This window comes from Pseudophryne corroboree, unplaced genomic scaffold (genome assembly GCF_028390025.1).
Source record: "Pseudophryne corroboree isolate aPseCor3 unplaced genomic scaffold, aPseCor3.hap2 scaffold_1105, whole genome shotgun sequence".
NCBI classification, from domain to species: Eukaryota; Metazoa; Chordata; class Amphibia; order Anura; family Myobatrachidae; genus Pseudophryne; species Pseudophryne corroboree.
In genome coordinates, this window is record NW_026967731.1 from 45,297 (window position 1) to 72,833 (window position 27,537).

At 49.2% G+C, this 27,537-nt stretch overlaps 26 non-coding genes and 8 pseudogenes across 26 annotated transcripts; 1 reads left to right on the plus strand and 33 right to left on the minus strand.

Annotated features, from left to right (window-relative positions):
- Positions 1–1,648: 1,648 nt before the first annotated feature.
- LOC134989246 (U1 spliceosomal RNA) lies at positions 1,649–1,812 on the minus strand. The gene has a single exon (XR_010194538.1). It is a non-coding gene; the product is annotated as a U1 spliceosomal RNA (small nuclear RNA).
- A 692-nt stretch (positions 1,813–2,504) lies between these two features.
- LOC134989234 (U1 spliceosomal RNA) lies at positions 2,505–2,646 on the minus strand (annotated as a pseudogene).
- Positions 2,647–2,798: 152 nt separating this feature from the next.
- On the minus strand, positions 2,799–2,962 carry LOC134989265 (U1 spliceosomal RNA). Its single transcript, XR_010194556.1, has one exon. It is a non-coding gene; the product is annotated as a U1 spliceosomal RNA (small nuclear RNA).
- Positions 2,963–3,654: 692 nt separating this feature from the next.
- On the minus strand, positions 3,655–3,796 carry LOC134989236 (U1 spliceosomal RNA; annotated as a pseudogene).
- A 152-nt stretch (positions 3,797–3,948) lies between these two features.
- Positions 3,949–4,112, minus strand: LOC134989240 (U1 spliceosomal RNA). The gene has a single exon (XR_010194533.1). It is a non-coding gene; the product is annotated as a U1 spliceosomal RNA (small nuclear RNA).
- Positions 4,113–4,804: 692 nt separating this feature from the next.
- On the minus strand, positions 4,805–4,946 carry LOC134989215 (U1 spliceosomal RNA; annotated as a pseudogene).
- Positions 4,947–5,098: 152 nt separating this feature from the next.
- LOC134989269 (U1 spliceosomal RNA) lies at positions 5,099–5,262 on the minus strand. Its single transcript, XR_010194560.1, has one exon. It is a non-coding gene; the product is annotated as a U1 spliceosomal RNA (small nuclear RNA).
- Positions 5,263–5,936: 674 nt separating this feature from the next.
- Positions 5,937–6,099, minus strand: LOC134989276 (U1 spliceosomal RNA). The gene has a single exon (XR_010194566.1). It is a non-coding gene; the product is annotated as a U1 spliceosomal RNA (small nuclear RNA).
- A 152-nt stretch (positions 6,100–6,251) lies between these two features.
- Positions 6,252–6,415, minus strand: LOC134989263 (U1 spliceosomal RNA). The gene has a single exon (XR_010194554.1). It is a non-coding gene; the product is annotated as a U1 spliceosomal RNA (small nuclear RNA).
- Positions 6,416–7,086: 671 nt separating this feature from the next.
- LOC134989232 (U1 spliceosomal RNA) lies at positions 7,087–7,249 on the minus strand. The gene has a single exon (XR_010194531.1). It is a non-coding gene; the product is annotated as a U1 spliceosomal RNA (small nuclear RNA).
- Positions 7,250–7,401: 152 nt separating this feature from the next.
- On the minus strand, positions 7,402–7,565 carry LOC134989271 (U1 spliceosomal RNA). The gene has a single exon (XR_010194562.1). It is a non-coding gene; the product is annotated as a U1 spliceosomal RNA (small nuclear RNA).
- Positions 7,566–8,260: 695 nt separating this feature from the next.
- Positions 8,261–8,402, minus strand: LOC134989238 (U1 spliceosomal RNA; annotated as a pseudogene).
- Positions 8,403–8,554: 152 nt separating this feature from the next.
- LOC134989255 (U1 spliceosomal RNA) lies at positions 8,555–8,718 on the minus strand. Its single transcript, XR_010194547.1, has one exon. It is a non-coding gene; the product is annotated as a U1 spliceosomal RNA (small nuclear RNA).
- A 692-nt stretch (positions 8,719–9,410) lies between these two features.
- On the minus strand, positions 9,411–9,552 carry LOC134989237 (U1 spliceosomal RNA; annotated as a pseudogene).
- A 152-nt stretch (positions 9,553–9,704) lies between these two features.
- LOC134989242 (U1 spliceosomal RNA) lies at positions 9,705–9,868 on the minus strand. Its single transcript, XR_010194534.1, has one exon. It is a non-coding gene; the product is annotated as a U1 spliceosomal RNA (small nuclear RNA).
- Positions 9,869–10,539: 671 nt separating this feature from the next.
- LOC134989278 (U1 spliceosomal RNA) lies at positions 10,540–10,702 on the minus strand. Its single transcript, XR_010194568.1, has one exon. It is a non-coding gene; the product is annotated as a U1 spliceosomal RNA (small nuclear RNA).
- A 152-nt stretch (positions 10,703–10,854) lies between these two features.
- LOC134989243 (U1 spliceosomal RNA) lies at positions 10,855–11,018 on the minus strand. Its single transcript, XR_010194535.1, has one exon. It is a non-coding gene; the product is annotated as a U1 spliceosomal RNA (small nuclear RNA).
- A 693-nt stretch (positions 11,019–11,711) lies between these two features.
- On the minus strand, positions 11,712–11,853 carry LOC134989235 (U1 spliceosomal RNA; annotated as a pseudogene).
- Positions 11,854–12,005: 152 nt separating this feature from the next.
- On the minus strand, positions 12,006–12,169 carry LOC134989244 (U1 spliceosomal RNA). The gene has a single exon (XR_010194536.1). It is a non-coding gene; the product is annotated as a U1 spliceosomal RNA (small nuclear RNA).
- A 692-nt stretch (positions 12,170–12,861) lies between these two features.
- Positions 12,862–13,003, minus strand: LOC134989216 (U1 spliceosomal RNA; annotated as a pseudogene).
- Positions 13,004–13,155: 152 nt separating this feature from the next.
- Positions 13,156–13,319, minus strand: LOC134989270 (U1 spliceosomal RNA). Its single transcript, XR_010194561.1, has one exon. It is a non-coding gene; the product is annotated as a U1 spliceosomal RNA (small nuclear RNA).
- A 674-nt stretch (positions 13,320–13,993) lies between these two features.
- LOC134989277 (U1 spliceosomal RNA) lies at positions 13,994–14,156 on the minus strand. The gene has a single exon (XR_010194567.1). It is a non-coding gene; the product is annotated as a U1 spliceosomal RNA (small nuclear RNA).
- A 152-nt stretch (positions 14,157–14,308) lies between these two features.
- On the minus strand, positions 14,309–14,472 carry LOC134989264 (U1 spliceosomal RNA). Its single transcript, XR_010194555.1, has one exon. It is a non-coding gene; the product is annotated as a U1 spliceosomal RNA (small nuclear RNA).
- Positions 14,473–15,143: 671 nt separating this feature from the next.
- On the minus strand, positions 15,144–15,306 carry LOC134989233 (U1 spliceosomal RNA). Its single transcript, XR_010194532.1, has one exon. It is a non-coding gene; the product is annotated as a U1 spliceosomal RNA (small nuclear RNA).
- A 152-nt stretch (positions 15,307–15,458) lies between these two features.
- LOC134989268 (U1 spliceosomal RNA) lies at positions 15,459–15,622 on the minus strand. The gene has a single exon (XR_010194559.1). It is a non-coding gene; the product is annotated as a U1 spliceosomal RNA (small nuclear RNA).
- A 695-nt stretch (positions 15,623–16,317) lies between these two features.
- Positions 16,318–16,459, minus strand: LOC134989239 (U1 spliceosomal RNA; annotated as a pseudogene).
- Positions 16,460–16,611: 152 nt separating this feature from the next.
- Positions 16,612–16,775, minus strand: LOC134989256 (U1 spliceosomal RNA). The gene has a single exon (XR_010194548.1). It is a non-coding gene; the product is annotated as a U1 spliceosomal RNA (small nuclear RNA).
- Positions 16,776–17,446: 671 nt separating this feature from the next.
- On the minus strand, positions 17,447–17,609 carry LOC134989231 (U1 spliceosomal RNA). The gene has a single exon (XR_010194530.1). It is a non-coding gene; the product is annotated as a U1 spliceosomal RNA (small nuclear RNA).
- Positions 17,610–17,761: 152 nt separating this feature from the next.
- On the minus strand, positions 17,762–17,925 carry LOC134989254 (U1 spliceosomal RNA). Its single transcript, XR_010194546.1, has one exon. It is a non-coding gene; the product is annotated as a U1 spliceosomal RNA (small nuclear RNA).
- A 671-nt stretch (positions 17,926–18,596) lies between these two features.
- On the minus strand, positions 18,597–18,759 carry LOC134989223 (U1 spliceosomal RNA). The gene has a single exon (XR_010194528.1). It is a non-coding gene; the product is annotated as a U1 spliceosomal RNA (small nuclear RNA).
- Positions 18,760–18,911: 152 nt separating this feature from the next.
- Positions 18,912–19,075, minus strand: LOC134989272 (U1 spliceosomal RNA). The gene has a single exon (XR_010194563.1). It is a non-coding gene; the product is annotated as a U1 spliceosomal RNA (small nuclear RNA).
- A 674-nt stretch (positions 19,076–19,749) lies between these two features.
- On the minus strand, positions 19,750–19,912 carry LOC134989281 (U1 spliceosomal RNA). The gene has a single exon (XR_010194571.1). It is a non-coding gene; the product is annotated as a U1 spliceosomal RNA (small nuclear RNA).
- Positions 19,913–20,064: 152 nt separating this feature from the next.
- Positions 20,065–20,228, minus strand: LOC134989258 (U1 spliceosomal RNA). Its single transcript, XR_010194549.1, has one exon. It is a non-coding gene; the product is annotated as a U1 spliceosomal RNA (small nuclear RNA).
- A 2,865-nt stretch (positions 20,229–23,093) lies between these two features.
- Positions 23,094–23,260, plus strand: LOC134989266 (U1 spliceosomal RNA). The gene has a single exon (XR_010194557.1). It is a non-coding gene; the product is annotated as a U1 spliceosomal RNA (small nuclear RNA).
- The last annotated feature ends 4,277 nt before the right edge of the window (positions 23,261–27,537 follow it).

Consider the following 27,537-nt stretch of genomic DNA (forward strand, 5'->3'; position numbering starts at 1 on the left):
TCTTAAATCAACCAACGAAGAAACATATTGGTACTTTCCCATGATGAGTGAGTGCTTCAGGATCTCTTGCACTTACATGTGCAGCAGAGTACTGCAATGGAAGCATGCTGGGCCTATAACCCAGAGGTAGGCAGATTGAAACTATCCTCTGCTATATGCATTTTTTTTGTTAATTAAAGTAATCCAAAACTGGGATTGATATTTTAGCTCTTTTATTTTTACTTAAAGTACAATAACTTTTACCATTTTAATTTGTTTTAATAGTATATTGACAGTATTGTTTTCTTTCAAAAACCCACTTAATTTTCTTTACCCTATTATTAAAATGGTAATTGACAAAAACAAACTACATTGTCACCAGAAGAGCAATACAAAATGTACAAGTGATATATTAAAATCATCTTTCCAGCTTGAATTTCAATGATGCATTGGGGCAACGATTTTGTGAGAAACATCTTCACCCTTAAATAAAGATTTTCTTAATTCCTTACCTGTGTGCTAATTAGATATCACCTTGTTTTCACATTAAACAGACTTCCACATGAGAAAGCAGCAAGGATGCATTGGCGTTAATGTTTCCTGGTGTCAACCCGTATTATTTCAGTAGACATTGAAATGAGGATGCATCTTGCTGCCTTTCCAATGAAGCAAGTTTAATTTAGTAATAGGTGAAAAACCATCCCTACAAAGGTGTTAATCAGAGACTTGGCTTTGTGGACACTTTTCAGAGAACAAATTTGTTAGCATAAAAATAATGCCAGAAAATGAAGAGCTGTTTAATCACTCAATTGGATTTTTCTGCCAGCATATTTTTTTTCTCTGCAACCCACTGCTAAATTGTGCTTCCTAGCTGTTTTTTATAAAATCACTTAATCAAATCTAACTCTGATTACATCAGAGAAGGCCAGGTAACCTACATCATAAGAGGGAGGTTGAAATTTTGACTTGTCTACTTAAAGATCACCAAAACCTGATCACAAGGTCAATTACGTCCCTGGGTGGGATTGAACCACCAACCTTTTGGTTAATAGCCAAACACACTAACTGATTGCACCACAGAGACACTTTGCAAAAGTGCATACTGACAAAGGCTAATAAGCATTCATCTAGAACGTTTCCTAGAAAAACTTTAAAAAGTCAATAATCTGGAGAGTTTTTGTAAGATGTATCTTAGATCAACCAACAAAGAAACACCTTGGTACTTTCCCATGATGAGTGAGTGCTTCAGGATCTCTTGCACTTACATGTGCAGCAGAGTACTGCAATGGAAGCATGCTGGGCCCATAACCCAGAGGTAGGCAGATTGCAACTATCCTCTGCTATATGCATTTTTTTTTAAATTAAAGTAATCCAAAACTGGGATTGATATTTTAGCTCTTTTATTTTTACTTAAAGTACAATAACTTTTACCATTTTAATTTGTTTTAATAGTATATTGACAGTATTGTTTTCTTTCAAAAATCCACTTAATAGTATCTCACCTGGCAGGTAAGTAGGAGTTGGGCTAGAGCTGGGGAGGGTCGCTGCTCGGGCAACCCCCTGTCAAGTGAAGGAGATCCAACTGAGGCAGCACAAAGGAACTCTTGAAAGAAGAACAAGGCTAGAGGAAGATCTGAGACAAAGAAATCTGACTTTTACCAGAGCTGACCAGAGGAAAGCACAAACACAGTCCCCCACTACCACAAATAATGCAGTCGAGTTTCCCACATTTGGGGAAATCACAGGGGTCAGCATACCCAGAATGCAATGAATGAACCTCACCCTGGGAGAACAATCTTCATGACCATGGTATCTCCTGTGCAAAATAAGTATGATTTGGGATAGGGCTGGGGAGGGCCGCTGCTCAGGCACATCTCTGTCAAGTAAAGGAGATTCAACTGAGGCAGCACAAGGGAACTCTCATCTGGGGACAACAACTGCAGGGAGAACACATATTTTCAGATGAACATGGGAGGGCAGAAGGCTGCCTAATACTGAAGCACCCCCAAACAACAAACCAAATGCAACAACTAGTGCAAGCATTCCTGGGGGAAGGCCTGCAGCAGATGGATTTGCATATGGTGATGTCATCCAAGCAGTGGGTCAAAGTTGGCTTCAACCCTCGTCTGCATATGAAAAGAGAAAAGGGGTGTGCAGGGCATGGCGGCCTTTTGCGGCACTTGGATGACCCCTAGTTCGCATTAAACACCTCCACCCTCCTTCGGTGTGGGGCTCATGTTGGCTATGCCCCAGCCCCTGAAGCATTCAAGCTGATTTCTTGCAGCAGTTGGGCACTGTAACAGCTCCATAGCTGCTCTGAAAGGCAAGTAAAAAGGTGTGGGCCCTGCAGCACTACCTGTAGTTTGCATTGTGCGTTGGAAGGCACAAAGTAAGCAGACGGGAGAAGTCAGGATAGTGCGCAAGGGCATAGAAGGGAGCGGCTCAAGAAAAGAGAAGTGGAAACAGACAGCAAACTAGGCTGGAGATAGACCTGAGACAAAGAGATCTCAATTATACGAGAGCCGACCAGGGGAAACACAAATTATGCAGTCAAGTTTCCCACATTTGGGGAAATCGCAGGATCAGCACACCCATAGTGCAATGGGTGAGCCTTGCCCTTGGAGAAGCACCTTCCTGATCATAGTATATCACCTGGCAGGTAAGCAGGAGTTGGGCTAGAGCTGGGGAGGGTCGCTGCTCGGGCACCCGCCTGTCAAGTGAAGGAGATCCAACTGAGGCAGCACAAGGGAACTCTCGAAAGAAGAACAAGGCTAGAGGAAGATCTGAGACAAAGAAATCTGACTTTTACCAGAGCTGACCAGAGGAAAGCACAAACACAGTCCCCCACTACCACAAATAATGCAGTCGAGTTTCCCACATTTGGGGAAATCACAGGGGTCAGCATACCCAGAATGCAATGAATGAACCTCACTCTGGGAGAACAATCTTCATGACCATGGTATCTCCTATGCAAAATAAGTATGATTTGGGATAGGGATGGGGAGGGCCGCTGCTCAGGCACATCTCTGTCAAGTAAAGGAGATTCAACTGAGGCAGCACAAGGGAACTCTCATCTGGGGACAACAACTGCAGGGAGAACACATATTTTCAGATGAACATGGGAGGGCAGAAGGCTGCCTAATACTGAAGCACCCCCAAACAACAAACCAAATGCAACAACTAGTACAAGCATTCCTGGGGGAAGGTCTGCAGAAGACGGATTTGCATACGGTGATGTCATCCAAGCAGTGGGCCAAAGTTGGCTGGAACCCTCGTCTGCATATGAAAAGAGAAAAGGGGTATGCAGGGCATGGCGGCCTTTTGCGGCGCTTGGATGACCCCTAGTTCGCATTAAACACCTCCACCCTCCTTCGGTGTGGGGCTCATGTTGGCTATGCCCCAGCCCCTGAAGCATTCAAGCTGATTTCTTGCAGCAGCTGGGCACTGTAACAGCTCCAGAGCTGCTCTGTAAGGCAAGTAAAAGGGTGTGGGCCCTGCAGCACTACCTGTAGTTTGCATTGTGCGTTGCAAGGCACAAATTAAGCATACGGGAGAAGTCAGGATAGTGCGCAAGGGCATAGAAGGGAGCGGCTCAAGAAAAGAGAAGTGGAAACAGACAGCAAACTAGGCTGGAGAGAGACCTGAGACAAAGAGATCTCAATTATACGAGAGCCGACCAGGGGAAACACAAATTATGCAGTCAAGTTTCCCACATCTGGGGAAATCGCAGGAGCAGCACACCCAGAGTGCAATGGGTGAGCCTTGCCCTGGGAGAAGCAACTTCATGACCATAGTATCTCACCTGGCATTTAAGTAGGAGTTGGGCTAGAGCTGGGGAGGGTCGCTGCTCGGGCACCCCCCTGTCAAGTGAAGGAGATCCAACTGAGACAGCACAAGGTAACTCTCGAAAGAAGAACAAGGCTAGAGGAAAATCTGAGACAAAGAAATCTGACTTTTACCAGAGCTGACCAGAGGAAAGCACAAACACAGTCCCCCACTACCACAAATAATGCAGTCGAGTTTCCCACATTTGGGGAAATCACAGGGGTCAGCATACCCAGAATGCAATGAATAAACCTCACCCTGGGAGAACAATCTTCATGACCATGGTATCTCCTATGCAAAATAAGTATGATTTGGGATAGGGCTGGGGAGGGCCGCTGCTCAGGCACATCTCTGTCAAGTAAAGGAGATTCAACTGAGGCAGCACAAGGGAACTCTCATCTGGGGACAACAACTGCAGGGAGAACACATATTTTCAGATGAACATGGGAGGGCAGAAGGCTGCCTAATACTGAAGCACCCCCAAACAACAAACCAAATGCAACAACTAGTGCAAGCATTCCTGGGGGAAGGCCTGCAGCAGATGGATTTGCATATGGTGATGTCATCCAAGCAGTGAGTCAAAGTTGGCTTCAACCCTCGTCTGCATATGAAAAGAGAAAAGGGGCATGCAGGGCATGGCGGCCTTTTGCGGCGCTTGGATGACCCCTAGTTCGCATTAAACACCTCCACCCTCCTTCGGTGTGGGGCTCATGTTGGCTATGCCCCAGCCCCTGAAGCATTCAAGCTGATTTCTTGCAGCAGCTGGGCACTGTAACAGCTCCAGAGCTGCTCTGTAAGGCAAGTAAAAGGGTGTGGGCCCTGCAGCACTACCTGTAGTTCGCATTGTGCGTTGGAAGGCACAAATTAAGCAGACGGGAGAAGTCAGGATAGTGCGCAAGGGCATAGAAGGGAGCGGCTCAAGAAAAGAGAAGTGGAAACAGACAGCAAACTAGGCTGGAGAGAGACCTGAGACAAAGAGATCTCAATTATACGAGAGCCGACCAGGGGAAACACAAATTATGCAGTCAAGTTTCCCACATTTGGGGAAATCGCAGGAGCAGCACACCCAGAGTGCAATGGGTGAGCCTTGCCCTGGGAGAAGCACCTTCATGATCATAGTATCTCACCTAGCAGGTAAGTAGGAGTTGGGCTAGAGCTGGGGAGGGTCGCTGCTCGGGCACATCCCTGTCAAGTGAAGGAGATACAACTGAGGCAGCACAAGGAAACTCTCGAAAGAAGAACAAGGCTAGAGGAAGATCTGAGACAAATAAATCTGACTTTTACCAGAGCTGACCAGAGGAAAGAACAAACACAGTCCCCCGCTACCACAAATAATGCAGTCGAGTTTCCCACATTTGGGGAAATCATAGGGGTCAGCATACCCAGAATGCAATGAATGAACCTCACTCTGGGAGAACAATCTTCATGACCATGGTATCTCCTATGCAAAATAAGTATGATTTGGGATAGGGATGGGGAGGGCCGCTGCTCAGGCACATCTCTGTCAAGTAAAGGAGATTCAACTGAGGCAGCACAATGGAACTCTCATCTGGGGACAACAACTGCAGGGAGAACACATATTTTCAGATGAACATGGGAGGGCAGAAGGCTGCCTAATATTGAAGCACCCCCAAACAACAAACCAAATGCAACAACTAGTACAAGCATTCCTGGGGGAAGGTCTGCAGAAGACGGATTTGCATACGGTGATGTCATCCAAGCAGTGGGCCAAAGTTGTCTGGAACCCTCATCTGCATATGAAAAGAGAAAAGGGGTATGCAGGGCATGGCGGCCTTTTGAGGCGCTTGGATGACCCCTAGTTCGCATTAAACACCCCCACCCTCCTTCGGTGTGGGGCTCATGTTGGCTATGCCCCAGCCCCTGAAGCATTCAAGCTGATTTCTTGCAGCAGCTGGGCACTGTAACAGCTCCAGAGCTGCTCTGTAAGGCAAGTAAAAGGGTGTGGGCCCTGCAGCACTACCTGTAGTTTGCATTGTGCATTGTAAGGCACAAAGTAAGCAGACGGGAGAAGAAGTCAGGATAGTGCACAAGGGTATAGAAGGGAGGGGCTCAAGAAAAAAGAAGTGGAAACAGACAGCAAACTAGGCTGGAGATAGACCTGAGACAAAGAGATCTGAATTATACGAGAGCCGACCAGAGGAAACACAAATTATGCAGTCAAGTGTCCCACATTTGGGGAAATCACAGGAGCAGCACACCCAGAGTGCAATGGGTGAGCCTTGCCCTGGGAGAAGCACCTTCCTGATCATAGTATCTCACCTGGCAGGTAAGTATGAGATGGGCTAGAGCTGGGGAGGGTCGCTGCTTGGGCACCCCCCTGTCAAGTGAAGGAGATCCAACTGAGGCAGCACAAGGGAACTCTCGAAAGAAGAACAAGGTTAGAGGAAGATCTGAGACAAAGAAATCTGACTTTTACCAGAGCTGACCAGAGGAAAGCACAAACACAGTCCTCCACTACCACAAATAATGCAGTCGAGTTTCCCACATTAGGGGAAATCATAGGGGTCAGCATACCCAGAATGCAATGAATGAACCTCACCCTGGGAGATCAATCTTCATGACCATGGTATCTCCTATGCAAAATAAGTATGATTTGGGATAGGGCTGGGGAGGGCCGCTGCTCAGGCACATCTCTGTCAAGTAAAGCAGATTCAACTGAGGCAGCACAAGGGAACTCTCATCTGAGGACAACAACTGCAGGGAGAACACATATTTTCAGATGAACATGGGAGGGCAGAAGGCTGCCTAATACTGAAGCACCCCCAAACAACAAACCAAATGCAACAACTAGTACAAGCATTCCTGGGGGAAGGTCTGCAGAAGACGGATTTGCATACGGTGATGTCATCCAAGCAGTGGGCCAAAGTTGGCTGGAACCCTCATCTACATATGAAAAGAGAAAAGGGGTATGCAGGGCATGGCGGCCTTTTGCGGCGCTTGGATGACCCCTAGTTCGCATTAAACACCCCCACCCTCCTTCGGTGTGGGGCTCATGTTGGCCATGCCCCAGCCCCTGAAGCATTCAAGCTGATTTCTTGCAGCAGCTGGGCACTGTAACAGCTCCAGAGCTGCTCTGTAAGGCAAATAAAAGGGTGTGGGCCCTGCAGCACTACCTGTAGTTTGCATTGTGCGTTGGAAGGCACAAATTAAGCAGACGGGAGAAGTCAGGATAGTGCGCAAGGGCATAGAAGGGAGCAGCTCAAGAAAAGAGAAGTGGAAACAGACAGCAAACTAGGCTGGAGAGAGACCTGAGACAAACAGATCTGAATTATACGAGAGCCGACCAGGGGAAACACAAATTATGCAGTCAAGTTTCCCACATTTGGAGAAATCGCAGGAGCAGCACACCCAGAGTGAAATGGGTGAGCCTTGCCCTGGGAGAAGCACCTTCATGATCATAGTATCTCACCTAGCAGGTAAGTAGGAGTTGGGCTAGAGCTGGGGAGGGTCGCTGCTCGGGCACCCCCCTGTCAAGTGAAGGAGATACAACTGAGGCAGCACAAGGAAACTCTCGAAAGAAGAACAAGACTAGAGGAAGATATGAGACAAATAAATCTGACTTTTACCAGAGCTGACCAGAGGAAAGAACAAACACAGTCCCCCACTACCACAAATAATGCAGTTGAGTTTCCCACATTTGGGGAAATCATAGGGGTCAGCATACCCAGAATGCAATGAATGAACCTCACCATGGGAGATCAATCTTCATGACCATGGTATCTCCTATGCAAAATAAGTATGATTTGGGATAGGGCTGGGGAGGGCCACTGCTCAGGCACATCTCTGTCAAGTAAAGGAGATTCAACTGAGGCAGCACAAGGGAACTCTCATCTGAGGACAATAACTGCAGGGAGAACACATATTTTCAGATGAACATGGGAGGGCAGAAGGCTGCCTAATACTGAAGCACCCCCAAACAACAAACCAAATGCAACAACTAGTACAAGCATTCCTGGGGGAAGGTTTGCAGAAGACGGATTTACATACGGTGATGTCATCCAAGCAGTGGGCCAAAGTTGGCTGGAACCCTCATCTACATATGAAAAGAGAAAAGAGGTATGCAGGGCATGGCGGCCTTTTGCGGCGCTTGGATGACCCCTAGTTCGCATTAAACACCCCCACCCTCCTTCGGTGTGGGGCTCATGTTGGCCATGCCCCAGCCCCTGAAGCATTCAAGCTGATTTCTTGCAGCAGCTGGGCACTGTAACAGCTCCAGAGCTGCTCTGTAAGGCAAGTAAAAAGGTGTGGGCCCTGCAGCACTACCTGTAGTTTGCATTGTGCATTGGAAGGCACAAAGTAAGCAGACGGGAGGAGAAGTCAGGATAGTGCACAAGGGTATAGAAGGGAGGGGCTCAAGAAAAAAGAAGTGGAAACAGACAGCAAACTAGGCTGGAGAGAGACCTGAGACAAAGAGATCTGAATTATATGAGAGCCGACCAGGGGAAACACAAATTATGCAGTCAAGTTTCCCACATTTGCGGAAATCGCAGGAGCAGCACACCAAGAGTGCAATGGGTGAGCCTTGCCCTGGGAGAAGCAACTTCATGATCATAGTATCTCACCTGGCAGGTAAGTAGGAGTTGGGCTAGAGCTGGGGAGGGTCGCTGCTCGGGCACCCCCCTGTCAAGTGAAGGAAATCCAACTGAGGAAGCACAAGGGAACTCTCGAAAGAAGAACAAGGCTAGAGGAAGATCTGAGACAAAGAAATCTGACTTTTACCAGAGCTGACCAGAGGAAAGCACAAACACAGTCCTCCACTACCACAAATAATGCAGTCGAGTTTCCCACATTTGGGGAAATCATAGGGGTCAGCATACCCAGAATGCAATGAATGAACCTCACCCTGGGAGATCAATCTTCATGACCATGGTATCTCCTATGCAAAATAAGTATGATTTGGGATAGGGCTGGGGAGGGCCGCTGCTCAGGCACATCTCTGTCAAGTAAAGGAGATTCAACTGAGGCAGCACAAGGGAACTCTCATCTGGGGACAACAACTGCAGGGAGAACACATATTTTCAGATGAACATGGGAGGGCAGAAGGCTGCCTAATACTGAAGCACCCCCAAACAACAAACCAAATGCAACAACTAGTACAAGCATTCCTGGGGGAAGGTCTGCAGAAGACCGATTTGCATACGGTGATGTCATCCAAGCAGTGGGCCAAAGTTGGCTGGAACCCTCGTCTGCATATGAAAAGAGAAAAGGGGTATGCAGGGCATGGCGGCCTTTTGCGGCGATTGGATGACCCCTAGTTCGCATTAAACACCTCCACCCTCCTTCGGTGTGGGGCTCATGTTGGCTATGCCCCAGCCCCTGAAGCATTCAAGCTGATTTCTTGCAGCAGCTGGGCACTGTAACAGCTCCAGAGCTGCTCTGTAAGGCAAGTAAAAGGGTGTGGGCCCTGCAGCACTACCTGTAGTTTGCATTGTGCGTTGGAAGGCACAAATTAAGCATACGGGAGAAGTCAGGATAGTGCGCAAGGGCATAGAAGGGAGCGGCTCAAGAAAAGAGAAGTGGAAACAGACAGCAAACTAGGCTGGAGAGAGACCTGAGACAAAGAGATCTCAATTATACGAGAGCCGACCAGGGGAAACACAAATTATGCAGTCAAGTTTCCCACATCTGGGGAAATCGCAGGAGCAGCACACCCAGAGTGCAATGGGTGAGCCTTGCCCTGGGAGAAGCAACTTCATGACCATAGTATCTCACCTGGCATTTAAGTAGGAGTTGGGCTAGAGCTGGGGAGGGTCGCTGCTCGGGCACCCCCCTGTCAAGTGAAGGAGATCCAACTGAGGCAGCACAAGGGAACTCTCGAAAGAAGAACAAGGCTAGAGGAAAATCTGAGACAAAGAAATCTGACTTTTACCAGAGCTGACCAGAGGAAAGCACAAACACAGTCCCCCACCACCACAAATAATGCAGTCGAGTTTCCCACATTTGGGGAAATCACAGGGGTCAGCATACCCAGAATGCAATGAATAAACCTCACCCTGGGAGAACAATCTTCATGACCATGGTATCTCCTATGCAAAATAAGTATGATTTGGGATAGGGCAGGGGAGGGCCGCTGCTCAGGCACATCTCTGTCAAGTAAAGGAGATTCAACTGAGGCAACACAAGGGAACTCTCCTCTGGGGACAACAACTGCAGGGAGAACACATATTTTCAGATGAACATGGGAGGGCAGAAGGCTGCCTAATACTGAAGCACCCCCAAACAACAAACCAAATGCAACAACTAGTGCAAGCATTCCTGGGGGAAGGCCTGCAACAGATGGATTTGCATATTGTGATGTCATCCAAGCAGTGGGTCAAAGTTGGCTTCAACCCTCGTCTGCATATGAAAAGAGTAAAGGGGCGTGCAGGGCATGGCGGCCTTTTGCGGCGCTTGGATGACCCCTAGTTCGCATTAAACACCTCCACCCTCCTTCGGTGTGGGGCTCATGTTGGCTATGCCCCAGCCCCTGAAGCATTCAAGCTGATTTATTGCAGCAGCTGGGCACTGTAACAGCTCCAGAGCTGCTCTGTAAGGCGAGTTTAAGGGTGTGGGCCCTGCAGCACTACCTGTAGTTCGCATTGTGCGTTGGAAGGCACAAATTAAGCAGACGGGAGAAGTCAGGATAGTGCGCAAGGGCATAGAAGGGAGCGGCTCAAGAAAAGAGAAGTGGAAACAGACAGCAAACTAGTCTGGAGAGAGACCTGAGACAAAGAGATCTGAATTATACGAGAGCCGACCAGGGGAAACACAAATTATGCAGTCAAGTTTCCCACATTTGGGGAAATCGCAGGAGCAGCACACCCAGAGTGCAATGGGTGAGCCCTGCCCTGGGAGAAGCACCTTCATGATCATAGTATCTCACCTGGCAGGTAAGTAGGAGTTGGGCTAGAGCTGGGGAGGGTCGCTGCTCGGGCACCCCCCTGTCAAGTGAAGGAGATCCAACTGAGGCTGCACAAGAGAACTCTCGAAAGAAGAACAAGGCTAGAGGAAGATCTGAGACAAAGAAATCTGGCTTTTACCAGAGCTGACCAGAGGAAAGCACAAACACAGTCCCCCACTACCACAAATAATGCAGTCGAGTTTCCCACATTTGGGGAAATCACAGGGGTCAGCATACCCAGAATGCAATGAATGAACCTCACCCTGGGAGAACAATCTTCATGACCATGGTATCTCCTATGCAAAATAAGTATGATTTGGGATAGGGCTGGGGAGGGCCGCTGCTCAGGCACATCTCTGTCAAGTAAAGGAGATTCAACTGAGGCAGCACAAGGGAACTCTCATCTGGAGACAACAACTGCAGGGAGAACACATATTTTCAGATGAACATGGGAGGGCAGAAGGCTGCCTAATACTGAAGCACCCCCAAACAACAAACCAAATGCAACAACTAGTGCAAGCATTCCTGGGGGAAGGCCTGCAGCAGATGGATTTGCATATGGTGATGTCATCCAAGCAGTGGGTCAAAGTTGGCTTCAACCCTCGTCTGCATATGAAAAGAGAAAAGGGGCGTGCAGGGCATGGCGGCCTTTTTGCGGCGCTTGGATGACCCCTAGTTCGCATTAAACATCTCCACCCTCCTTCGGTGTGGGGCTCATGTTGGCTATGCCCCAGCCCCTGAAGCATTCAAGCTGATTTCTTGCAGCAGCTGGGCACTGTAACAGCTCCTGAGCTGCTCTGTAAGGCGAGTAAAAGGGTGTGGGCCCTGCAGCACTACCTGTAGTTCGCATTGTGCGTTGGTAGGCACAAATTAAGCAGACGGGAGAAGTCAGGATAGTGTGCAAGGGCATAGAAGGGAGCGGCTCAAGAAAAGAGAAGTGGAAACAGACAGCAAACTAGTCTGGAGAGAGACCTGAGACAAAGAGATCTGAATTATATGAGAGCCGACCAGGGGAAACACAAATTATGCAGTCAAGTTTTCCACATTTGGGGAAATCGTAGGGGCAGCACACCCAGAGTGCAATGGGTGAGCCTTGCCATGGGAGATGCAACTTCATGATCATAGTATCTCACCTGGCAGGTAAGTAGGAGTTGGGCTAGAGCTGGGGAGGGTCGCTGCTCGGGCACCCCCCTGTCAAGTGAAGGAGATCCAACTGAGACAGCACAAGGTAACTCTCGAAAGAAGAACAAGTCTAGAGGAAAATCTGAGACAAAGAAATCTGACTTTTACCAGAGCTGACCAGAGGAAAGCACAAACACAGTCCCCCACTACCACAAATAATGCAGTCGAGTTTCCCACATTTGGGGAAATCACAGGGGTCAGCATACCCAGAATGCAATGAATGAACCTCACCCTGGGAGAACAATCTTCATGACCATGGTATCTCCTATGCAAAATAAGTATGATTTGGGATAGGGCTGGGGAGGGCCGCTGCTCAGGCACATCTCTGTCAAGTAAAGGAGATTCAACTGAGGCAGCACAAGGGAACTCTCATCTGGAGACAACAACTGCAGGGAGAACACATATTTTCAGATGAACATGGGAGGGCAGAAGGCTGCCTAATACTGAAGCACCCCCAAACAACAAACCAAATGCAACAACTAGTGCAAGCATTCCTGGGGGAAGGCCTGCAGCAGATGGATTTGCATATGGTGATGTCATCCAAGCAGTGAGTCAAAGTTGGCTTCAACCCTCGTCTGCATATGAAAAGAGAAAAGGGGCATGCAGGGCATGGCGGCCTTTTGCGGCGCTTGGATGACCCCTAGTTCGCATTAAACACCTCCACCCTCCTTCGGTGTGGGGCTCATGTTGGCTATGCCCCAGCCCCTGAAGCATTCAAGCTGATTTCTTGCAGCAGCTGGGCACTGTAACAGCTCCAGAGCTGCTCTGTAAGGCAAGTAAAAGGGTGTGGGCCCTGCAGCACTACCTGTAGTTTGCATTGTGCGTTGGAAGGCACAAATTAAGCAGACGGGAGAAGTCAGGATAGTGCGCAAGGGCATAGAAGGGAGCGGCTCAAGAAAAGAGAAGTGGAAACAGACAGCAAACTAGGCTGGAGAGAGACCTGAGACAAAGAGATCTCAATTATACGAGAGCCGACCAGGGGAAACACAAATTATGCAGTCAAGTTTCCCACATTTGGGGAAATCGCAGGAGCAGCACACCCAGAGTGCAATGGGTGAGCCTTGCCCTGGGAGAAGCACCTTCATGATCATAGTATCTCACCTAGCAGGTAAGTAGGAGTTGGGCTAGAGCTGGGGAGGGTCGCTGCTCGGGCACATCCCTGTCAAGTGAAGGAGATACAACTGAGGCAGCACAAGGAAACTCTCGAAAGAAGAACAAGGCTAGAGGAAGATCTGAGACAAATAAATCTGACTTTTACCAGAGCTGACCAGAGGAAAGAACAAACACAGTCCCCCGCTACCACAAATAATGCAGTCGAGTTTCCCACATTTGGGGAAATCATAGGGGTCAGCATACCCAGAATGCAATGAATGAACCTCACTCTGGGAGAACAATCTTCATGACCATGGTATCTCCTATGCAAAATAAGTATGATTTGGGATAGGGATGGGGAGGGCCGCTGCTCAGGCACATCTCTGTCAAGTAAAGGAGATTCAACTGAGGCAGCACAAGGGAACTCTCATCTGGGGACAACAACTGCAGGGAGAACACATATTTTCAGATGAACATGGGAAAACAGAAGGCTGCCTAATATTGAAGCACCCCCAAACAACAAACCAAATGCAACAACTAGTACAAGCATTCCTGGGGGAAGGTCTGCAGAAGACGGATTTGCATACAGTGATGTCATCCAAGCAGTGGGCCAAAGTTGTCTGGAACCCTCATCTGCATATGAAAAGAGAAAAGGGGTATGCAGGGCATGGCGGCCTTTTGAGGCGCTTGGATGACCCCTAGTTCGCATTAAACACCCCCACCCTCCTTCGGTGTGGGGCTCATGTTGGCTATGCCCCAGCCCCTGAAGCATTCAAGCTGATTTCTTGCAGCAGCTGGGCACTGTAACAGCTCCAGAGCTGCTCTGTAAGGCAAGTAAAAGGGTGTGGGCCCTGCAGCACTACCTGTAGTTTGCATTGTGCATTGTAAGGCACAAAGTAAGCAGACGGGAGAAGAAGTCAGGATAGTGCACAAGGGTATAGAAGGGAGGGGCTCAAGAAAAAAGAAGTGGAAACAGACAGCAAACTAGGCTGGAGATAGACCTGAGACAAAGAGATCTGAATTATACGAGAGCCGACCAGAGGAAACACAAATTATGCAGTCAAGTGTCCCACATTTGGGGAAATCACAGGAGCAGCACACCCAGAGTGCAATGGGTGAGCCTTGCCCTGGGAGAAGCACCTTCCTGATCATAGTATCTCACCTGGCAGGTAAGTATGAGATGGGCTAGAGCTGGGGAGGGTCGCTGCTTGGGCACCCCCCTGTCAAGTGAAGGAGATCCAACTGAGGCAGCACAAGGGAACTCTCGAAAGAAGAACAAGGTTAGAGGAAGATCTGAGACAAAGAAATCTGACTTTTACCAGAGCTGACCAGAGGAAAGCACAAACACAGTCCTCCACTACCACAAATAATGCAGTCGAGTTTCCCACATTAGGGGAAATCATAGGGGTCAGCATACCCAGAATGCAATGAATGAACCTCACCCTGGGAGATCAATCTTCATGACCATGGTATCTCCTATGCAAAATAAGTATGATTTGGGATAGGGCTGGGGAGGGCCGCTGCTCAGGCACATCTCTGTCAAGTAAAGCAGATTCAACTGAGGCAGCACAAGGGAACTCTCATCTGAGGACAACAACTGCAGGGAGAACACATATTTTCAGATGAACATGGGAGGGCAGAAGGCTGCCTAATACTGAAGCACCCCCAAACAACAAACCAAATGCAACAACTAGTACAAGCATTCCTGGGGGAAGGTCTGCAGAAGACGGATTTGCATACGGTGATGTCATCCAAGCAGTGGGCCAAAGTTGGCTGGAACCCTCATCTACATATGAAAAGAGAAAAGGGGTATGCAGGGCATGGCGGCCTTTTGCGGCGCTTGGATGACCCCTAGTTCGCATTAAACACCCCCACCCTCCTTCGGTGTGGGGCTCATGTTGGCCATGCCCCAGCCCCTGAAGCATTCAAGCTGATTTCTTGCAGCAGCTGGGCACTGTAACAGCTCCAGAGCTGCTCTGTAAGGCAAATAAAAGGGTGTGGGCCCTGCAGCACTACCTGTAGTTTGCATTGTGCGTTGGAAGGCACAAATTAAGCAGACGGGAGAAGTCAGGATAGTGCGCAAGGGCATAGAAGGGAGCAGCTCAAGAAAAGAGAAGTGGAAACAGACAGCAAACTAGGCTGGAGAGAGACCTGAGACAAACAGATCTGAATTATACGAGAGCCGACCAGGGGAAACACAAATTATGCAGTCAAGTTTCCCACATTTGGAGAAATCGCAGGAGCAGCACACCCAGAGTGAAATGGGTGAGCCTTGCCCTGGGAGAAGCACCTTCATGATCATAGTATCTCACCTAGCAGGTAAGTAGGAGTTGGGCTAGAGCTGGGGAGGGTCGCTGCTCGGGCACCCCCCTGTCAAGTGAAGGAGATACAACTGAGGCAGCACAAGGAAACTCTCGAAAGAAGAACAAGACTAGAGGAAGATATGAGACAAATAAATCTGACTTTTACCAGAGCTGACCAGAGGAAAGAACAAACACAGTCCCCCACTACCACAAATAATGCAGTCGAGTTTCCCACATTTGGGGAAATCATAGGGGTCAGCATACCCAGAATGCAATGAATGAACCTCACCCTGGGAGATCAATCTTCATGACCATGGTATCTCCTATGCAAAATAAGTATGATTTGGGATAGGGCTGGGGAGGGCCACTGCTCAGGCACATCTCTGTCAAGTAAAGGAGATTCAACTGAGGCAGCACAAGGGAACTCTCATCTGAGGACAATAACTGCAGGGAGAACACATATTTTCAGATGAACATGGGAGGGCAGAAGGCTGCCTAATACTGAAGCACCCCCAAACAACAAACCAAATGCAACAACTAGTACAAGCATTCCTGGGGGAAGGTTTGCAGAAGACGGATTTACATACGGTGATGTCATCCAAGCAGTGGGCCAAAGTTGGCTGGAACCCTCATCTACATATGAAAAGAGAAAAGAGGTATGCAGGGCATGGCGGCCTTTTGCGGCGCTTGGATGACCCCTAGTTCGCATTAAACACCCCCACCCTCCTTCGGTGTGGGGCTCATGTTGGCCATGCCCCAGCCCCTGAAGCATTCAAGCTGATTTCTTGCAGCAGCTGGGCACTGTAACAGCTCCAGAGCTGCTCTGTAAGGCAAGTAAAAAGGTGTGGGCCCTGCAGCACTACCTGTAGTTTGCATTGTGCATTGGAAGGCACAAAGTAAGCAGACGGGAGGAGAAGTCAGGATAGTGCACAAGGGTATAGAAGGGAGGGGCTCAAGAAAAAAGAAGTGGAAACAGACAGCAAACTAGGCTGGAGAGAGACCTGAGACAAAGAGATCTGAATTATATGAGAGCCGACCAGGGGAAACACAAATTATGCAGTCAAGTTTCCCACATTTGCGGAAATCGCAGGAGCAGCACACCAAGAGTGCAATGGGTGAGCCTTGCCCTGGGAGAAGCAACTTCATGATCATAGTATCTCACCTGGCAGGTAAGTAGGAGTTGGGCTAGAGCTGGGGAGGGTCGCTGCTCGGGCACCCCCCTGTCAAGTGAAGGAAATCCAACTGAGGAAGCACAAGGGAACTCTCGAAAGAAGAACAAGGCTAGAGGAAGATCTGAGACAAAGAAATCTGACTTTTACCAGAGCTGACCAGAGGAAAGCACAAACACAGTCCTCCACTACCACAAATAATGCAGTCGAGTTTCCCACATTTGGGGAAATCATAGGGGTCAGCATACCCAGAATGCAATGAATGAACCTCACCCTGGGAGATCAATCTTCATGACCATGGTATCTCCTATGCAAAATAAGTATGATTTGGGATAGGGCTGGGGAGGGCCGCTGCTCAGGCACATCTCTGTCAAGTAAAGGAGATTCAACTGAGGCAGCACAAGGGAACTCTCATCTGGGGACAACAACTGCAGGGAGAACACATATTTTCAGATGAACATGGGAGGGCAGAAGGCTGCCTAATACTGAAGCACCCCCAAACAACAAACCTAATGCAACAACTAGTGCAAGCATTCCTGGGGGAAGGCCTGCAGCAGATGGATTTGCATATGGTGATGTCATCCAAGCAGTGAGTCAAAGTTGGCTTCAACCCTCGTCTGCATATGAAAAGAGAAAAGGGGCATGCAGGGCATGGCGGCCTTTTGCGGCGCTTGGATGACCCCTAGTTCGCATTAAACACCTCCACCCTCCTTCGGTGTGGGGCTCATGTTGGCTATGCCCCAGCCCCTGAAGCATTCAAGCTGATTTCTTGCAGCAGCTGGGCACTGTAACAGCTCCAGAGCTGCTCTGTAAGGCAAATAAAAGGGTGTGGGCCCTGCAGCACTACCTGTAGTTTGCATTGTGCGTTGGAAGGCACAAATTAAGCAGACGGGAGAAGTCAGGATAGTGCGCAAGGGCATAGAAGGGAGCAGCTCAAGAAAAGAGAAGTGGAAACAGACAGCAAACTAGGCTGGAGAGAGACCTGAGACAAAGAGATCTGAATTATACGAGAGCCGACCAGGGGAAACACAAATTATGCAGTCAAGTTTCCCACATTTGGAGAAATCGCAGGAGCAGCACACCCAGAGTGAAATGGGTGAGCCTTGCCCTGGGAGAAGCACCTTCATGATCATAGTATCTCACCTAGCAGGTAAGTAGGAGTTGGGCTAGAGCTGGGGAGGGTCGCTGCTCGGGCACCCCCCTGTCAAGTGAAGGAGATACAACTGAGGCAGCACAAGGAAACTCTCGAAAGAAGAACAAGGCTAGAGGAAGATCTGAGACAAATAAATCTGACTTTTACCAGAGCTGACCAGAGGAAAGAACAAACACAGTCCCCCACTACCACAAATAATGCAGTCGAGTTTCCCACATTTGGGGAAATCATAGGGGTCAGCATACCCAGAATGCAATGAATGAACCTCACCCTGGGAGAACAATCTTCATGACCATGGTATCTCCTATGCAAAATAAGTATGATTTGGGATAGGGCTGGGGAGGGCCGCTGCTCAGGCACATCTCTGTCAAGTAAAGGAGATTCAACTGAGGCAGCACAAGGGAACTCTCATCTGGGGACAACAGCTGCAGGGAGAACACATATTTTCAGATGAACATGGGAGGGCAGAAGGCTGCCTAATACTGAAGCACCCCCAAACAACAAACCAAATGCAACAACTAGTGCAAGCATTCCTGGGGGAAGGCCTGCAGCAGATGGATTTGCATATGGTGATGTCATCCAAGCAGTGGGTCAAAGTTGGCTTAAACCCTCGTCTGCATATGAAAAGAGAAAAGGGGCGTGCAGGGCATGGCAGCCTTTTGCGGCGCTTGGATGACCCCTAGTTCACATTAAACACCTCCACCCTCCTTCGGTGTGGGGCTCATGTTGGCTATGCCCCAGCCCCTGAAGCATTCAAGCTGATTTCTTGCAGAAGCTGGGCTTTGTAACAGCTCCAGAGCTGCTCTGTAAGGCAAATAAAAGGTTGTGGGACCTGCAGCACTACCTGTAGTTCGCATTGTGCGTTGCAAGGCACAAAGTAAGCAGACGGGAGAAGTCAGGATAGTGCGCAAGGGCATAAAAGGGAACGGCTCAAGAAAAGAGAAGTGGAAACAGACAGCAAACTAGTCTGGAGAGAGACCTGATGCAAAGAGATCTGAATTATACGAGAGCCGACCAGAGGAGACACAAATTATGCAGTCAAGTGTCCCACATTTTGGGAAATCACAGGAGCAGCACACCCAGAGTGCAATGGGTGAGCCTTGCCCTGGGAGAAGCACCTTCCTGATCATAGTATCTCACCTGGCAGGTAAGTAGGAGTTGCGCTAGAGCTGGGGAGGGTCGCTGCTCGGGCACCCCCCTGTCAAGTGAAGGAGATCCAACTGAGGCAGCACAAGGGAACTCTCGAAAGAAGAACAAGGCTAGAGGAAGATCTGAGACAATGAAATCTGACTTTTACCAGAGCTGACCAGAGGAAAGCACAAACACAGTCCCCCACTACCACAAATAATGCAGTCGAGTTTCCCACAATTGGGGAAATCACAGGGGTCAGCATACCCAGAATGCAATGAATGAAACTCACCCTGGGAGAACAATCTACATGACCATGGCATCTCCTATGCAAAATAAGTATGATTTGGGATAGGGCTGGGGAGGGCCGCTGCTCAGGCACATCTCTGTCAAGTAAAGGAGATTCAACTGAGGCAGCACAAGGGAACTCTCATCTGGGGACAACAACTGCAGGGAGAACACATATTTTCAGATGAACATGGGAGGGCAGAAGGCTGCCTAATATTGAAGCACCCCCAAACAACAAACCAAATGCAACAACTAGTACAAGCATTCCTGGGGGAAGGTCTGCAGAAGACGGATTTGCATATGGTGATGTCATCCAAGCAGTGGGCCAAAGTTGTCTGGAACCCTCATCTGCATATGAAAAGAGAAAAGGGGTATGCAGGGCATGGCGGCCTTTTGCGGCGCTTGGATGACCCCTAGTTCGCATTAAACACCGCCACCCTCCTTCGGTGTGGGGCTCATGTTGGCTATGCCCCTGCCTCTGAAGCATTCAAGCTGATTTCTTGCAGCAGCTGGGCACTGTAACAGCTCCAGAGCTGCTCTGTAAGGCAAGTAAAAGGGTGTGGGCCCTCCAGCACTACCTGTAGTTCGTATAGTGCATTGTAAGGCACAAAGTAAGCAGATGGGAGGAGAAGTCAGGATAGTACACAAGGGTATAGAAGGGAGGGGCTCAAGAAAAAAGAAGTGGAAACAGACAGCAAACTAGGCTGGAGATAGACCTGAGACAAAGAGATCTGAATTATACGAGAGCCGACCAGAGGAAACACAAATTATGCAGTCAAGTGTCCCACATTTGGGGAAATCACAGGAGCAGCACACCCAGAGTGCAATGGGTGAGCCTTGCCCTGGGAGAAGCACCTTCCTGATCATAGTATCTCACCTGGCAGGTAAGTAGGAGATGGGCTAGAGCTGGGGAGGGTCGCTGCTCGGGCACCCCCCTGTCAAGTGAAGGAGATCCAACTGAGGCAGCACAAGGGAACTCTCGAAAGAAGAACAAGGCTAGAGGAAGATCTGAGACAAAGAAATCTGACTTTTACCAGAGCTGACCAGAGGAAAGCACAAACACAGTCCTCCACTACCACAAATAATGCAGTCGAGTTTCCCACATTTGGGGAAATCATAGGGGTCAGCATACCCAGAATGCAATGAATGAACCTCACCCTGGGAGATCAATCTTCATGACCATGGTATCTCCTATGCAAAATAAGTATGATTTGGGATCAGTGGCGTAACTAGAAATTTTTCTCCCCCAAGCCAAAAAATTATTTGGCGCTCCCCACAATTGGCACTATTAAAGGGATAAATGTGCGCGCGCCGCAAAATAGGGGGTGTGGCTTCGTTGGGATGGGCGTGGCTTTACTGTTCCAGTGGGACCTGTTGGACAAGTGGTCCGGATCCCACCTACACACGCACCGGAGGATAATCCTGTCTTCCAAGACCAGAATCTCACTCCATTGGTGGCTGCACAGTTCTCACCACCTAGAGGGGCGAAGGTTCGGGATCCAGGACTGGATCCTAGGGACCATGGATGCAACCCTCCGAGGCTGGGGAGCAGTCACACAGGGGGAAAACGTCCAAGGAAGATGGTCAAGTCGGGAAAGTTGTCTCCACATAAATGTTCTGGAGTTAAGGGCCATTTAATAACTGCAGACACAGTACGCACTGGGACGGGTGCCCAGCATCCTCTACGGACTAAGAGAAAAGGATTTACCGGTAGGTATTAAAATCCTATTTTCTCTAACGTCCTAGAGGATGCTGGGGACTCCGTAAGGACCATGGGGATAGACGGGCTCCGCAGGAGACATGGGCACTTTAAGAAAGACTTTAGTTCTGGGTGTGCACTGGCTCCTCCCTCTATGCCCCTCCTCCATACCTCAGTTTGATACTGTGCCCAGTGGAGACTGGGTGCTTTTCAGGAGCTCTCCTGAGCTTTCTGACAGAAAGTATTTTGTTAGGTTTTTAATTTTCAGGGAGCACTGCTGGCAACAGACTCCCTGCATCGAGGGACTGAGGGGGGAGAAGCAGCCCTACTCTCCGAGTTGCAAGGTCCTGCTTCTTAAGCTACTGGACACCATTAGCTCCAAAGGGATTAGCTCCAAAGGGATTGGTACGCAGGATCTCACCCTCGCCGTCCGTCCCCCTCGCAGAGCCGGAAGATAGAAGCCGGGTGAGTATGAGAAGAAAAGAAGACTTCAGAGGCGGCAGAGGACTTCATGATCTTCATTGAGGTAACGCACAGCACTGCAGCTGTGCGCCATTGCTCCCATACACCTCACATACTCCGGTCACTGTAAGGGTGCAGGGCGCAGGGGGGGCGCCCTGGGCTGCAATATAAACCTCTTTTTGGCAAAAATATAACATATATACAGCTGGGCACTGTATATATGTATGAGCCCCCGCCAATTGTACAGTTTAAACGGGACAGAAGCCCGCCGCCGAGGGGGCGGGGCTTCTCCCTCAGCACTCACCAGCGCCATTTTTTCTCCACAGCACCACTGAGAGGAAGCTCCCCGGACTCTCCCCTGCTTATACCACGGTAGACAAGAGGGTTGAAAAGAGAGGGGGGGGCACATAATTCGGCGCAAATTACATACAGCAGCGCTACTGTGCAAACATTAAGTTACTGTGCTATTCCTGGGTTATATAGCGCTGGGGTATGTGCTGGCATACTCTCTCTCTATCTCTCCAAAGGGCCTTGTGGGGGAAATGTCTTCAGTAAAAGTATTCCCTGTGTGTGTGGTGTGTCGGTACGCGTGTGTCGACATTAGAGAGGAGCGGGAGCAAATGAACGTGGTGTCTCCGCCGACACCTGATTGGATGGATATGTGGAATGTTTTAAATGCTAGTGTAAACTCATTGCACAAAAGATTAGACAAGGCTGAAGCTTTGCGACAGACAGGGTTTCAACCCATGCCTGATCCTATGTCGCAGGGACTGTCAGGGTCTCATAAGCGCCCACTATCCAGATTGTTGACACAGATACCGACACGGATTCTGACTCCAGTGTCGATTACGATGATGCAAAGTTACAGCCAAAATTGGCAAAATACATTTGATATATGATTATGGCAATAAAAAATGTTTTGCACATCACAGAGGAGCCCCCTATCCCTGACAAGAGGGTACATATGTACAAGGTAAAGAAGCCTGAGGTAACCTTTCCCCCCTCACACGAGCTGAACGAGTTATGTGAAAAAGCTTGGGAATCCCCTGCAGATTTCCAAAAGGATTCTTATGGCGTATCCTTTCCCATCAACGGATAGATTACGATGGGAATCCTCCCCTTGGGTGGACAAAGCATTAACACGCTTATCCAAGAAGGTAGCCCTCCCGTCCCAGGATACGGCTTCCCTCAAAGAGTCTGCTGACCGCAAACAGGAGATTACCCTGAAGTCCATTTATACACATTCAGGTACCTTACTCAGACCGGCAATTGCGTCGGCCTGGGTGTGTAGTGCTGTAGCGGCATGGACGGATACCCTAGATAAGGCTACTATTTTATTGCCCCTGGGGCATATAAGAGATGCTGTCCTATATATGTGTGTATGCAAACTACAGGTGGTGCTGCAGGGCTCACACCCTTTTACTTGTCTTGTAGAGCAACTCTGGAGCTGTTACTGGGTCCAGCTGCTGCAAGAAATCAGCTTGAATGCTTCAGGGGCTTGGGCATGGCCAACATGAGCCCCACACTGATGGGGGTGTATAAAGCGATCTAGGGGTCATCCAAGCGCAACCCCACAAAGGCCGCCATGCCCTGCGTGACCATTTTCTCTTTTCATATGCAGACGAGGGTTGCAGCCAACTATGCCCATTGCTTGGATGACATCACCATATGCAAATCCATCTGCTGCAGGCCTTCCCCCAGGAATGCTTGCACTAGTTGTTGCATTTGGTTTGTTGTTTGGGGGGTGCTTCAGTATTAGGCAGCCTTCTGCCCTCCCACATTCGTCTGAAAATGTGTTCTCCCTGCAGTTGTTGTCCCCAGATGAGAGTTCCCTTGTGCTGCCTCAGTTGAATCTCCTTTACTTGACGGAGGTGTGCCTGAGCAGCGGCCCTCCCCAGCCCTATCTCAAATCATACTTATTTTGCATAGGTGATACCATGGTCATGAAGATTGTTTTCCCAGGGTGAGGTTCATTCATTGCATTCTGGGTATGCTGACCTCTGTGATTTCCCCAAATGTGGGAAACTCAACTACATAATTTGTGGTAGGGGGGGGGGACTGCATTTGTGCTTTCCCCTGGTTGGCTCTGGTATAATTCAGATCTCTTTGTCTCAGGTCTCTCTCCAGCCTAGTTTGCTGTCTGTTTCCACTTCTCTTTTCTTGAGCCCCTCCCTTCTATGCCCTTGCGCACTATCCTGACTTCTCCCGTCGGCTTACTTTGTGCCTTCCAACGCACAATGCGAACTACAGGTAGTGCTGCAGGGCCCACGCCCTTTTACTTGCCTTACAGAGCAGCTCTGGAGCTGTTACAGTGCCCAGCTGCTGCAAGAAATCAGCTTGAATGCTTCAGGGGCAGGGGCATGGCCAACATGAGCCCCACACCGAAGGAGGGTGGGGGTGTTCAATGCGAACTAGGGGTCATCCAAGCGCCCCTTTTCTCTTTTCATATGCAGATGAGGGTTCAAGCCAACTTTGGCCCACTGCTTGGATGACATCACCGTATGCAAATCCGTCTGCTGCAGACCTTTCCCCAGGAATGCTTGCACTTGTTGTTGCATATGGTTTGATGTTTGTGGGTGCTTCAGTATTAGGCAGCCTTCCGCCCTCTCATGTTTATCTGAAAATATGTGGTCTCCCTGCAGTTGTTGTCCCCAGACAAGAGTTTTCTTGTGCTTCCTCAGTTGAATCTCCTTAACTTGACGGGGGTGTGCCCGAGCAGCCGCCCTCCACAGCCCTATCTCAACACATGCTTTTCTTGCGTATGAGATCTCTTGATCATGAAGATAGTTCTCACAGGGTGAGGTTCATCCATTACATTTTAAAGTAGGAAGGTACAAATTACATATTCAAATTACATATATGTGCTGGATTCAAATGTTTTCCCCCCTTCCTTTCTCAATTGTGCCCATCAGCAGCTATTCTAATGTTGCTGCCAATGGGTGTGACACATTCATTTCTTCTGTGGGGTACACTGGACTCCACAAGGATTTACATTGGGGTGTAGAGTAGGATCTTGATCTGAGGCACCAACAGGCTCAAAGCTTTTGACTGTTCCCAAGATGCTCAGCGCCCCCTCCTCTATAACCTCGCTTCCATGAACAGGGAGCTCAGTTTGTAGTTGGTGCCTTCAGTAGCAGGCCACTTAACAGGGGGCTGCCTCAGGCAGCCTATTCTTAGCTATTAATTTTGACAAGAAAAGAAGAACTTTTTTTTATAAGAATCTACAAGGGCTGCAGCAGGCTAGGTCTAATAGACATCTTTACTGCAGCTCCATCACTCCCAGCGGCGCAGTATACTCCCGTGCCCTGGTTGCTGGGTCACTGCAGCGGAGGCTCCGGTTTCTTCCTAAGGTCAGTCACACACACACCGCCCTCCGGGATCACGAGGCCGCTGATGAAAGGGAGGTAAGGTACTTCTGTGCCCGCACTATACCGTGATCCAGCGTGGCTGTAGGGGGCGGGCCATGTGCGCACTGGCGTGGACACTGATTACTGGGCAGCCGCTACACTAGCCACCAGGGACAGTTAAGGAGCACAGCTCTGGGGGGTTTTCTCTTATATTAACCCCATTTTGTACTACCCGCAGTGCATTGTGATAGGTAATAGAGCCTGATTCAGGTTGGATTGCAATCGCAATAAGCAATCCAACTGCAAAAATTGCTAAGAGCATACGCATGCGCCTGCATTTTCTGCGGCACCCCGCAGATAATGCGATCGCCTCTGACTGTCAATCGGTGCTGGGGGGGGGGGTCAGCAACACTCCATTTCTAAGTCGGAGATGGAGCGGTGCGTGGGCAGGGCTTCAATATGGGGTCGGCAACGGAGAAACAGGAGGCGTGGTCAGAGCGGCTGCATGACATCACATGCAGCAGCTGCGATCACAAAAATTGTGGCGGCTTCCTGCGCACACATACAGTCTGCACCAACTGGAGGCTAACCCATTTTTTATGATCACGCTGAACTGCACTGCGACTGCAATTTCAGCGTGGTCAAGAAGGGAGGCGGCATGCTGGGTGGCCCCAGCATGTGAACCAAAGGATTGCAAATTCTGTTACTTAGCGGAATTTGCAATCCTTACTGAATTAGGCCCATTGATTACAAAATTTATTTGTAAATATTTGAAGTTTTTCTTCAGGGACTAACACAAAAGATGCTTGGGGCTACTAACACATGGGTAAGCCACGTAAAGCTTTCCATGGGTCAGTGGCATCACAATGGGGTTGCGGCCCACACCCGAGTGTCACCCGCCAAGGGGGGTGACACCAAAGTGCTGGCTCCTCTTCAGTGACAGAATATGGGTGTTTCACTGTGACATTACGTGCAACACCCAGTTTCTGTCACTGTGCAGGAGCCAGCACCACTCACACACTAGTCCCCGGGTGCAGCCCCCAACCCCCGGGATACCCGGAGCAACAAAATGGAGATTCAGGCCAGCAGGCCACACCCCTACCTATGAGACCATGCCTCCTTTTTACCATTGCGCTGCTTATCTGCGCGCACTGCATTACAATCTCCCTCGCTGCCTCTCTGGGTGTCACCAATGATAGTGACACCTTTGCCATGCTTGTAGCAGCTGGTCCTAAGATCTACGCCTCCTGCCCTGAGTGTTTGCCCTTGTGACTTGTTGATCATCATAGCGAAGCAGATTCTTACAGAAAACTGCAGGGGCTTAGATTGAAAAGAAAAACATTGACGAACCCATCATTTCAGCAACAGGGTCTGCCACACGGCTGACTGAAATGACTGGGTGGTTTGGGCCCCCACCAAAAAAGAAGCAATCAATCTCTCCTTGCACAAACTGGCTCTACAGAGGCAAGATGTCCACCTCATCATCCTCCGATTCCTCACCCCTTTCACTGTGTACATCGCCCTCCTCACAGATTATTAATTCGTCCCCACTGGAATCCACCATCTCAGATCCATGTGTACTTTCTGGAGGCAATTGCTGGTGAATGTCTCCACGGAGGAATTGATTATAATTCATTTTGATGATCATCATCTTCTCCACATTTTCTGGAAGTAACCTCGTACACCGATTGCTGACAAGGTGAGCGGCTGCACTAAACACTCTTTTGGAGTACACACTGGAGGGAGGGCAACTTAGGTAGAATAAAGCCAGTTTGTGCAAGGGCATCCAAATTGCCTCTTTTTCCTGCCAGTATACATACGGACTGTCTGACGTGCCTACCTGGATGCGGTCACTCATATAATCCTCCACCATTCTTTCAAAGGTGACAGAATCATATGCAGTGACAGTAGACGACATGTCAGTAATTGTTGCCAGGTCCTTCAGTCCGGACCAGATGTCAGCACTCACTCCAGACTGCCCTGCATCACCGCCAGCGGGTGGGCTCGGAATTCTTAGCCTTTTCCTCGCACCCCCAGTTGCGGGAGAATGTGAAGGAGGAGCTGTTGACGGGTCACGTTCCGCTTGACTTGACAATTTTCTCACCAGCAGGTCTTTGAACATCTGCAGACTTGTGTCTGCCGGAAAGAGAGATACAATGTAGGTTTTAAATCTAGGATCGAGTACGGTGGCCAAAATGTATTGCTCTGATTTCAACAGATTGAATCCTGGTTAAGCGAATTAAGGGCTCCATCCACAAGTCCCACATGCCTAGCGGAATCGCTCTGTTTTAGCTCCTCCTTCAATGTCTCCAGCTTCTTCTGCAAAAGCCTGATGAGGGGAATGACCTGACTCAGGCTGGCAGTGTCTGAACTGACTTCACGTGTGGCAAGTTCAAAGGGTTGCAGAACCTTGCACAACGTTGAAATCAATCTCCACTGCGCTTGAGTCAGGTGCATTCCCCCTACTTTGCCTATATCGTGAGTAGATGTATAGGCTTGAATGGCCTTTTGCTGCTCCTCCATCCTCTGAAGCATATAGAGGGTTGAATTCCACCTCGTTACCACCTCTTGCTTCAGAGGATGGCAGGGCAGGTTCAGGAATGTTTGGTGGTGCTCCAGTCTTCGGCACGCGGTGGCTGAATGCAGAAAGTGGCCCGCAATTCTTCGGGCCACCGACAGCATCTCTTGCACGCCCCTGTCATTTTTTAAATAATTCTGCACCACCAAATTCAATGTATGTGCAAAACATGGGACGTGCTGGAATTTGCCCAGATGTAATGTACGCACAATATTGGTGGCGTTGTCCGATGTCACAAATCCCCAGGAGAGTCCAATTGGGGTAAGCCATTCTGCGATGATGTTCCTCAGTTTCCGTAAGAGGTTGTCAGCTGTGTGCCTCTTATGGAAAGCGGTGATACAAAGCGTAGCCTGCCTAGGAACGAGTTGGCATTTGCGAGATGCTGCTACTGGTGCCGCCGCTGCTGTTCTTGCTGCGGGAGGCAATACATC